Genomic DNA, 11,532 nt, shown 5'->3' with positions numbered 1-11,532 from the left:
TGCACGCCTAAATGCGTTGTGTTGCATGCGCGTGCTCGCATTTAACACTGATTGTGCCGCATTGCATGTGTTTATTGGTGCTGGTCTATTGGTGTGTGCATGCGCTGTTGTTGCATGCTACATGCGTTGCTTGCATGCTCGTTGCAGCACTTATCGTTTGTCATTTGACACCTCATTTGCAGTGTGGCGAGACGAGACATTACGCGATATTGTATCGCCAACAAAAAGCGCTTGATATTGCCAGTGGTGAGCAAGTGAGCAAAAGCAAACCAGCAACAACAAAATCAACAAATAATTAAAACAAAACTAAGAAAAATAGCAACAGGAAACGCATTTCGACCGTCGTCTAACAATTACAAGCACAAGCCTGACTTGTTGCACGTTACAAGCCGCATGTTGCAAGTTAAAAATGCGCTAATAAGTTCAATAAATGCCCAGCACCCGCTGGCATTGTCAATTTGTAGGCATCGGCGGTGGTAGCGGCATCGGCGGGGGCAGGCTGTCAATATCGCTGCTGCTAAAATTACCACTGAAAACAACTATAAAAAGCCAGTTATAGGAAAACAAAAGCAAAAAATCTAACATGCCACACAGTAAAGCACAAACGCTGCTGCACCACTTACCCCAATGGCTATGCACCAACCAACCTATGCGCGCCACTGCGGTAGTCAGTTTTTGCAATCAACTTGCAACCTCATTAATAAATTGCTCTGCATGTTGCATGGTGCCACCAAATGGGCGGCTACTACTCTGGCGGTCCAGCTATTGCACAAACCATGTTTTTCTATTTGTTGTTATTATTCATAATGTCGTCGTTCAGCTATTCTACTCCTTTTTTTTATTTTTTTGTTTCATGCAACATTTGCGCGCTACCTTTTTTGTGCGTTTTTTTCTCGTTTTTTTTTTTAGTTTTTGCTGTTGTTGCACCTTTTGGCATATCAATTTTAAGGCACAGCAAGCGTCGATAGCTGGCGCTGCGTGCTGTATCGATTTCAAATGCGTACCGCGCATGCGCGCCCAGTGGACCAAGCCCGGCAGTTGCTGCTACCGCTACCGTTGCTGTTACCGGCGCCAGCATTAGCGTAACCGCAAATACTTTTTCCAGCGATTTGCATCTCTCTGGCCGCATAAAAGTTATCCATAGCGTTTTTTGTACACGCTTTTGGGTGGCAATTACGCGTTGCAAATTGCTATTTTGTTGTTGTTCTTGTTATTCGGCAATTTTTACAATTATTATTAATGACATTTCAGTGTCAAATATTTTGATAGTTTTGCTTGGGTCTCTTTGCTTTTTTTTTGTGATTGCTGCAAAAGGTGATATCAAATTTCATGCTGTGCACTCGAAATCAGATACCCGCTGAGGTCATCTGAGTGTGCGAGTGGCATTTAGGTTTCTGGCGTGAACGCCTTTGTGCTTTTGTGTATGTTGTCCAAGCTGTCGCTGCCCGATTTCTAGCAAATTGTGGCATAATTGGTATGGGTGAGTAGGCTTTGTGGAGCGAAAAATTTAACTTACTCTTGAAAAAAAAGCCAAGCCTTTCGTAACCCTATTTTATTCAATTATTCTTGTTCAATTTTTGACACAGAAGTGGAAAATGGCACTGAAGCATACATTTTGGTAATAATCTCCGCTTCTCTGTGAGACACTTACTGACCTACATACAGTCCATGACAAAAGAGAGCACGTCAACAGTTCGACAAGTTTTGAAAATTTTACTCTGTTTTCAAGTAAATGTTGCTTTTTTATAAAAGTACGGATCATTGTTTAACAAAAACCGCACAAATCGAAGTTTGAAATTCTATGAAAAAAATTTAAAATTTCACAAATTTATCATCTCAATTCTACGGTTTTTAGCTAGAATTTGGAAAAAAAATTTTTGTTTGCTTCATTATTCAATTTAAGTAAAATCAAATGAATTGTTTAAGTTGCTAAAAAGTTGATTTTTTATATTTGTTTTTTTTTTCCTTGATTGTGTTGCGCATTTATTTCATTTAACAAATATGGTACACGAAACTTTTTGTATGTGCACATATTCCTTTTGCCATAAAATATAAAGCAAGACCCCAAATATGTTTCTTATACTTATTTCCAACTTCTTTTTTCGTTTCCGTATACAGGGAGGCGCAAAATTAATCACATATTCGTGGTCAAAATAAAAAAATTCCATCACTCAAAAACATTTTTTGTTTTGTTTAGTAAAAAAATTTATTGAAAAATAAAATTGGATGATTAATTTTGCGCCACCTTATGAACCCAGTATATACTGAGTCGCCGTAGGGTTAGGTTGATGCGCCATAGGTTCGAATCTAGGAAAAATGAAGAAATAAGAGTGTATTTCTGCCATAAAAAGGCTCGTCATTACAAACGGCCGACGTAGCCGAATGGGTTGGTACGTGATTACCATTCGGAATTCACAGAGAGAACGTTAGTTCGAATCTCGGTGAAACACCAAAATTAAGAAAAAAAAATTAAATTAAAGACATTATAACTCCGAGTGAGTATCAAACGGAGAGAATTTTTTGTTGCGTTGATTCAGAGTGACGATATGTGTGAAAAAAGAGTGCACAGCAGCCAACAAATTCGACTGAAGGCAATGCTGATCATTATTCCCGATACCCATAGCATCTTTCATCCTGAATATGTTAAATTGACCAATTAAGAATGGACGGTTCGAAAGTGGATTTGAAAGATATTCGCTAAATTCTGAAGCAGGTACCTTAAATCTTATAGTCACCGTGCATAGAGCATCAACATTTATAACAGTAACTTTTAGTTGCTTTTCCCTAGGCAAACCTTTTAAATGATTATGTTTTCAGTGTTTCATCGCCTCCTTGTAGTAAATATTTCGCCTTTCCCATGAAATGGTTGTCAAAAGCCATACAAATTGCGTCCCCATGAAATATGCGTGAAATTTCGTATGTATCTCACGGCCAAGTATTATTCAGTTCAAAGCGTAAAAACACCGCGAAACATGCCAGTTTGACAGTTCGCATGCGAGTGAAGTCCCTGAGTTCACTCCGAAGAATGACATTTTAAGCGAAATGTCTTCGCAAAGAGTGTAAGTAAATTTTCTTCATACCTATTTTTTTGTTTCAATATAAATTAAGGGAATGAGAAATACAATATTTTTGCGCAAAATTGAAAAGTTTATTTAAGATGTTTCGGATTGTCTGATTTGGGTCAAATATGCACCGTTTTCTTTATTTGTGGCCATTTTCATAGAAGCCTTGATCCATATAAGCGAAAAACTCTAGCAATCGATTTTCCCCAATCTTCTCTTGACACCAATTTCTTGTCACTCAGGAAGTTTTGCAATGCGAGCAAAGGTGGTAATCGCTTGGTGGCAGACCCTCACTGTATGGTCGATGCATTAAAACCTTCCAACCAAGCTCCAGGAGTATTTGGCGAGTCACTGCAGATGTATGTGGCCGTGCGTTGCCCTGATAGAACGCAACGCGTCTTCTGTTGATCAATTCTAGGCGTTTCTGTTCAATAGCTGTTTTCAAACAGTCCTGTTGTTGGTAGTAGAGATCAGAATTTCGTGTTTGGTCTTCCCTATGACCAACTCATAATAAATGATTCCTTTGAAGTCCCTCCAAATACACAGTAGAACCTTCCTGGCCATTAGTCTTGGTTTGGCACACGTTTGGTTGAGCTGCTTCATTACGCTTTGACTGCGATCGTTTTCCCACAGTATTGCCGTATGTTACCCATTTCTCATCCGCAGTCGCCATCCGTTTAAGAAATAGGTCGATTTTATTTCGTTTGCCCAAAGCTTCTTAGATAGAAATTTGATTCCTCATATTTTTTGGTGTTAATTGGTGAGGCACCCAAACATCGAGTTTCTTTTTGAATCCAGCTTTGCGCAAATAGCTTAAAATTGGTCGATCTTTAGCTCCTGGGCGATGCTACGACTACTGATATCCCGGCCATCTTCTATTATTTCTGTGATTTTGTCAACATTTTCGATATTTTCTTTAACACTAAATTTCTGAACGAAATCGATGAAAGCAAATTTTTTTTTTCATATCACAAATTTACCAATTGCTTCAGGAGTGATGCTCATAAATTTGGCGTTTCTTCTCAGTGGACAATCAATGTTGCTGGCGTAATTTCACGGCTGTGAATTTAATACTAGCCTTCAGACTGGATCCCTAAATAGAATTTGTCGACCAAAGGGCCCCAAGTTTTTTATCATGTCAGAGTATGAGTTCCACATTTCCATCCAACCTTCAGTGCTTGCAACTTAAATGGGTATAGTCAATTACAACAAATCTCAGTAACATTTTACTATTTCTAAAAGCAACAACAAAACATTAACAAAACTCAAATGCACCCCGCTCATAACCCCAATTGTATGCCTGCCAGCTTATTAAACTGCCAACTTTTTGCTTGTTGCACATAAACATCAACATGCGCTCATTTGTATATGTTGCGCAACATGACACAAAATGTTTATAAGCCTAACGACGCGTGATTTATGCATATTTGGGCGAAAATTCGTCACAAAGGTGTTACCCGTATTACGTCACTCAAACATGTAGACAAACGCACGCATACAGGCGCACACTTTCAAATGCTGCATACCACAGCAGACATGCGTAATTGCAGTAACAGTGGCAAAGTTGACAAAAAAAAAACAGAAAAAAAATGTTTGCCCATAAAAATCCAGCAGTCACGTTATGTCTTTCAAGCTCTAATGCGGTCTGGCAGCTGAGTGCATAATGTTGCCACCTATAAATGCCACAAAAGTTCATGTCAATTATTTTTGAAAACATGCAGCAGCAGCAACTGTCGAATGGTTGCAATATCAGCCGGGATGTCAAATCGGGTAGCACCGAAAACAAGACAAGCAGCCGAAGCTAAAGTATTGTTTACATTACTTGTGGCATGCCGCATGATGTGCCAACACACCCACGCATGCGTTAGGTGAGTGTGCGCGCATGTGAAAAAGGGCGCGTACAATAACAAAAATGTGCAAAAGTGTATGCAGCCACATATAAGCGGGGTGGCATGAATGTGGCACGTTCAAAGCTGTCAACCGTTCAGCTGATTTTTGGTCTAGCTTTAATTTATATTTTTTAATACATTATTGTGGCAAGCCGCTATACAGTAGCGGACAAAGCGCGTGTAACACGCGCAGCCAGCTATGCGTTGCACGCATGTGCATGGCATGGCAGCTTATCTCAGTGGCAAATGCGACCACAGGCACTCTTTCGCTGTTGTTATTGCTGTTTTTGTCGTTGTTAACTACTATGGTCTGCTGATTTATCGTCTGCCGGCGATAAGCTTTGCAGCAGCACCACACATCCACTATCGTCTTGCGTGCCACCACCAAAGGCTTTTGTGCAATTTTACATAATTCTACTTTATCCACAATTGTTTTGTTGATTTTTGTTGCAAAATTTTAATTCTCATTTTAATTTTGAGTGCGACAGCCCACCAGCGCGCTACATTATGCTGCGCAAACGCATGTTGCACAGGAAGGGTAAAATAAAATGTTAGAGCGGTGCCATGTGGCAGCTTATTTGTTCCGGAGTAGGCACAGCGAGTCACAAATTAATTGCATGGGCTCTACGAAGGTCTCCTTATTGTTGTGTGGTTGTTGTGAACTACTGATGTTGCAGGCGCATGCGCCATCACCTCATTTATCACTTGGCCGCATGTCCAGCGCGGCGGAATGGCGAAGTGACAATAATTCGAGAATGTGCGCATTGCTCGTAAAAATGCGTGCAACATAACTCTATGGCTGCAACAGAGTCACCATGACTATACCACTTCCACGAAACACACAGTTTACAAACGAATTGTGCGTTGTGGCAAGTAAAATATGGCAAGGCATTAATCAACTATGCAGACTGAAAAAGTTTCAAAAGCAAAACGAAAGCGAAAAAAAAAATTAAAAAAAGAAAATAAAATGAGAAAGCGCTGAATATATAATATGAAGAAGAAGAAGACGCAGTCGCAACGAGCGCACTTCGCACGCCTCACGCTACCTTGCCGCATGCTGCTCGTCTCAAGCTGACACATTATACCATACAACAAATTTGGTTACATAGTTTGGCAGCACCAAATTGTTGCCATAGAAATTATCTATCCACCACCTGCTTGCTTGCAACATTCACTAAAAGCCTTTCACATGCCACTTCAACGTATCACTTGTACTAAATACCGCTTTTCAACAATCAACCTTCTTTTACAACAACCATAAAATGTAATTTTGTTGCGTTTCCTGGCGTGCGGCAACAATGTGGTGGCATGCATCCTACATACCTATGCACGTACATACGTACATACGCACGCAGGTGGTTGCCGGACTACTTTTTATCACAAATTGGCGCAAATCAAGCTATTTGCAGCCTCAACTACAGTTACTGTTGTTGTTGTTGCCACAGCTGGTGCGTATATGTGCATATGTATGCAACTAGCCACATCTGCCTCATTCGATCATGCGCGTCGACGCCGCTGTATTCTAATGAAGCGCCACTTTAAATGCCAAACCACTTATTTAGCATGGCAAATAAATCGCGCATGCAAATAACGTATGTTGCATGCCACACAACAAACGAGAAAATAGAAAAAAAAAGCGAAAACAAACGGCAACAGTTGATGCTACACGTGTTGTTCTCTTTTTTGTTCTTTTGTTATTTTGCGTGTACACTTGCAAGTGTGTTTGTGTTGCAAGTTCAGTTGCTTTGATTTGTTTGTGGCATTGCGTTGCACAAATCAGCGGCACGCGCAAGCAAGTATACTTTAAGAGTGCTAACATCGCTGCTGTTGTTGTGCTATTGTTGTTGTTTGTACTTGTTGTTGTTGTTGTTGTGTTCGTTGTTGTTGTTGTACGTATTATTGTACGTACAATTGGTCGTGGTCAACAGCCATGCAATTAGTGCGCGCTGAAATGCGGCAAACGCAATGCCAAGTGACGCACATGCCACACACACACACACACAAGCGCGCACGTAGATGTGGTGCATATAGAATGTAGCAAAAACAACATCATTTGCATTCAAGCATCTATGCAAACTTGTATTATACGCACACACACACGCACATATGCATGCATACGCATTCAAGTTGCTTTTATCACGTTTTGTTACAACGGGAAGTTGCAACATGCATCTCATTTGCTTTGGCATTTCTGCCACCAATTGCTCTTTGCGTTTGCGAAATGCCAAACAATTATTGTTATTATTTACGCAAGCCGCACGGTAAAAGCCAGCTATTTGCATAGCCAACTACAGCAGCGGCAACAACAATAGCAATAGCAACAAGCATGATAATAACCGCAATAGAAGTACGAGAAATAAAATAGAAAATGAAAAAAAAATTAAAAAAAAAAATCAAACGGATGCACCGTGGAATATTCAACGCGGGAAGCTGGTCAAAATTAAAGTAAAGTATATGAAGATCAATCCCTTTTTTCATCAAACATTTTCTTCATACTCCGCACCAAATTAATAGGAGACACCATATTAAGAACTCAACGAGCTCGAAACCGATATCTAATTTGACTACTTGGCGGTGACAAACAATAGAATGGCTTCAAACAGTTTGCAGTTATAGAAAATCTTCCAGAATATTCCACTTCGAATAGGAGTCAAGTAAGGAGGGTACATGGAAACATTCAGGCCTCTCATTGTTTCAAGAAAAATACTTTTAGACTCACTAAAGAAATAGACTATGATTTTTTGTCAAATAGAAATATTTACTTGACGTAAGTCTATTTTTACAGTATGAAGAATGACGTACAGAAAAATGGCAGCAACTGCACTCGAACTAAGAAAAAAAGTTTAGCCCACTTTACGAAAGAGTCCAATATGGGCGCGAAAATGTGTAGGAAATCATATTGGAGTTTGCACTTCTACGGTAAAAAGAGTAACTAAAAAAAATAAAGAAGATATTTCTGTTGTTAAGCGAATAAAAGGTTCTGGAGCAAAAATCATGGGACATCAGAAAATTCATTTAAAGAGAAGCCTGAAGGTGTTTATGTGTGAAAATTCTTTACTTCGCCAATTTTTCTTTCAAGAATTTAAAAAGAGTGCTCAGCTGACGTAATTTTTTTTATTTTGGTTTATTTTGAGTCGAAAACATAATAGTTTTTGCAGATCACTTAGAGCTAATTAGAGCTTAAATTACTAGAGATAGTTTATTTAACTTTAAAATTAAAAAAAAAAAATTTAAATAAAATATTTACTTTAAAATGTAATAAGAGTTCAGAAATTCATAAAATTCATTCTTTAGCTCTTGAGCTCGCTGATTAAACGAAGAGTTTTTTATAAAATTTTACTACTGCGTAATGGACGACGTAACGACGTTATTCGTTACGGAAATGACACTGTTTTATATTCAGCCAAGGAAGTCTCTCTAAGCAGCATTCACCAAACATTTATGGGGAATTTTAAGATGTTACAACAATGGCAACAACAACAATGAAAGGGGGACAATTTAAGAAGCAGTTCTACGCCGCGGAAAGTAAAGGGAAGGTGAATGAGTCTTATGACGAAAGAAGTGAAATTTTTGTTACAACTGGTTTGCTAAATCAGGAGGTGTACATAAACGAATGCTTAGAAAAGGAATTTTTTACCCTTTATAAAGCAGCATAGGGATATTATTTCGTGTATTATTTTGGCCTGGTCTTGCTACTTCGCAGTATTGCAAAACAGGGATTATTCGCAATAAAGACAATGGCGTGCACTTTTCTCCCAAGTAGAGCAACCCACCAAAATATGCAGAGCTACGCCCTACAGAGCCATACTGGGCAGCGGTTAACTGAAATTTGAAATCCACGAAAGGCTTTGTTAAAAATAAAAACTCGTTTCGCACAAAATGGAAGCCATCAGCCGAGTATGTGACTGCTTCAACTCTGATGCATCCAGTGATGATGGATAGCATCAAAGGAAAAGTATGAATATTCTCCAATGACTGACTTTTTGTGGTTTGCGTACGCTAATGTAACTTTTTTAAAATATCAAAAAGCCTATATCAAAAAAAAAAAAAATTTCCGTGTTTTTTCTATGGGAAGAGCCGTCGAAATGAGATCTGAAACTCTTGCGGCAAATGGATCGGTGTTCATTGTTTCGCTTACTATTTTTTAAAACACTAATTTGTTAATTTGAAAATTTTTGCTATCAGCTATAAATTAGAATTTATTCGAATAAATGCATTTGAAAAAAATAACAACTAAAATTATTAATTGCGGCACATTTTTTCTTATCAAAGTCAAAAATAGAATATAAAAAATTATTAAAAAAATATATTTTAATACCACAAATAACATACAATAATACATATTTATTCTTGTTTCTTTTATTCTCATTTAATTAAAATATTTGCCAATTACAAGACGATAATTTTTCATAATTTCTCATTTAACAATTAGCCAAACTTACTTTTTTCTATTATTAGATTATTTTTCCCATTAAATAAAAATAAAATAATGTTATAAAAAAAGAAATAAAAATAAAAAAATTATTCGCTGCGGACAGGATTCGAACCTGTGCGGGCATAACCCAATGGATTTCAAGTCCATCTCCTTAACCGCTCGGACACCGCAGCTGTTATGAAATACTTGCTAAAGTGTGCACTTGACTGGGGGTTGATGAGCATGCATATATAGGTATATGTGTGTGAATGGGTGTTGAGTGTGTTGATTGTGCGTTGACTGTGAGAAGATGGCACAAATGTAGAGGGAAAGCAAGCAAGGCCAGTAGTAGCATTCTGTCGTTTTAATACATTTGCGCGAATTCAATTTCTTTCGGTTTTGGCTTGAGTTGCTGTCGTTCTAAATTGCACCAGATTATAATTTTTTAATGATAATACTAACTTTAAATAAATTAAAATTAAATTATTAATATATAGGTATGTATTTAGGTATGTTCTCACATACAAAAAGTCAATTTAAAATTGTAAAATTAATGAAAATATATCTATTTATTATTGTATATGCACGAAAAAAGAAGAAAAGACGCAGAAAGTCAAAGATTGAAGCACGTCGATAAAAAAATCAAAACTGAAGAAAATTTATTACTACTGAAAAAATTGTTGTATATTTGTTGCAGTGAAAAAATATGAATACCAAAAATATTGCTTCACCAACAATATATGTTTTTGTAATACATGCATTTTTTTATTATTGTTCTTATTTCATTAATATATTAGCCAAAATAAGAAGGAAAATTTGGTACATCCATAAATCTTTTATAATTAGCCAATTCCGAAGAAAATTGATTAGTTGTTAATGAAGAAATTAGTGCCAAAAACAATGTTACTGCATGAATATTTTTGCATTTTCTTTTTCGTTGGCGGTGCTTGTTCTTCCACTTAAAACTATTGGCGCATGCACTTTGTATGGAAGAAAAGTTGTGACACCTCAGTGACAAAAATTTTCAAAAATCAGCGGTATTTTGTGGTCACTTGAAACTTACATTTTGTTAAACTAAAATTCAATGTGCTATAAAACTGCATACCCAAACAAATTCTAAGAATTTCGGTTAAAAAGTGTATAGTTTTGATGAAAATTTAAAAAATTTTACAAAATTTGGGAAAATTTTATATAAAGTTTGAAACTTTACATTTTTGGTTTTTGCTGTATGGATTTTGTTGTAATATGAACTATATATTTTTATAAAAAACAAAATTGAGGTGGGGTTAAAATTTCGCAACGGCGTGTATATGAGAATAAATATCAAGGAAGTTACAAGAACTTACACAATTTAAGTAATAATTTAATGCAATGTTGTAATAAAGTTGTAAGAAAACTTTAAATAAATTGATTGTGAATATAGTAATTATTGTTATTATTTCCCCATCACTCTTCTCCCCGCTTAACGCGTGAGCCATTTTTACCGAACACAATGGCAGTTTCGTGCTGGATGTTGTGTTGGCACTATTTTTTTAATTTTTTTTTTTTTTTTATGTTTTGTTTAAATTTATTGATATTCTTATTTTTTGCTATCATTATGATTTTTATTATTATTATAACTATTTTTATAGTTATTTTTAGTCCATGCAAGCAGGGCATACCACTGCTGCGACGGCGAACTCGTTCATTCGAGAGTCATATTAAACTTTCTTCCCTACAAATTAAATTTGTTATTATTAATAAAACAAAATGTGCTTAAAAAAATATAAAAATAAAAGTATGCAAAAAAATAGGGTAAAATAAGGTAAAAAAAGTGTGCGTCGTCCGGGAATCGAACCCGGATCAACTGCTTGGAAGGCAACTATGCTAACCATTACACCAACGACGCGATGGTGTGAGTTTGTGCAATTTGCAAGCATGCCAAATTTCGCATATGAACACAAATAAAACAAATTTATTTTATTTAGTTCTATGTATTTTGTTCTTTTCGCTGTGAAGTAGGGCAACTTATTCTCGAGATTATAACGACTCATAAATTAAAATTCATTTCCATCGGCTTAGACAATAATAAACAAAAACCAACTAATTAAATACAAATAAATATGTTTACATACATTCATATGTGTGCATGCTAATCAAATTATAGCAGTCGGGTTTTTTTCACACA

At 36.7% G+C, this 11,532-nt stretch overlaps 2 non-coding genes across 2 annotated transcripts; both read right to left on the bottom strand.

Annotated features, from left to right (window-relative positions):
- Positions 1-9,477: 9,477 nt before the first annotated feature.
- On the bottom strand, positions 9,478-9,559 carry Trnas-uga (transfer RNA serine (anticodon UGA)). The gene has a single exon. It is a non-coding gene; the product is annotated as a tRNA-Ser (tRNA).
- Positions 9,560-11,181: 1,622 nt separating this feature from the next.
- On the bottom strand, positions 11,182-11,253 carry Trnag-ucc (transfer RNA glycine (anticodon UCC)). The gene has a single exon. It is a non-coding gene; the product is annotated as a tRNA-Gly (tRNA).
- Between the last annotated feature and the right edge of the window lie 279 nt (positions 11,254-11,532).

This window comes from Anastrepha ludens, chromosome 3 (assembly GCF_028408465.1).
Source record: "Anastrepha ludens isolate Willacy chromosome 3, idAnaLude1.1, whole genome shotgun sequence".
Classification (NCBI taxonomy): Eukaryota; Metazoa; Arthropoda; class Insecta; order Diptera; family Tephritidae; genus Anastrepha; species Anastrepha ludens.
Note: the sequence above shows the minus strand (reverse complement) of the source record. Positions and strands in the feature narration are given on the sequence as shown.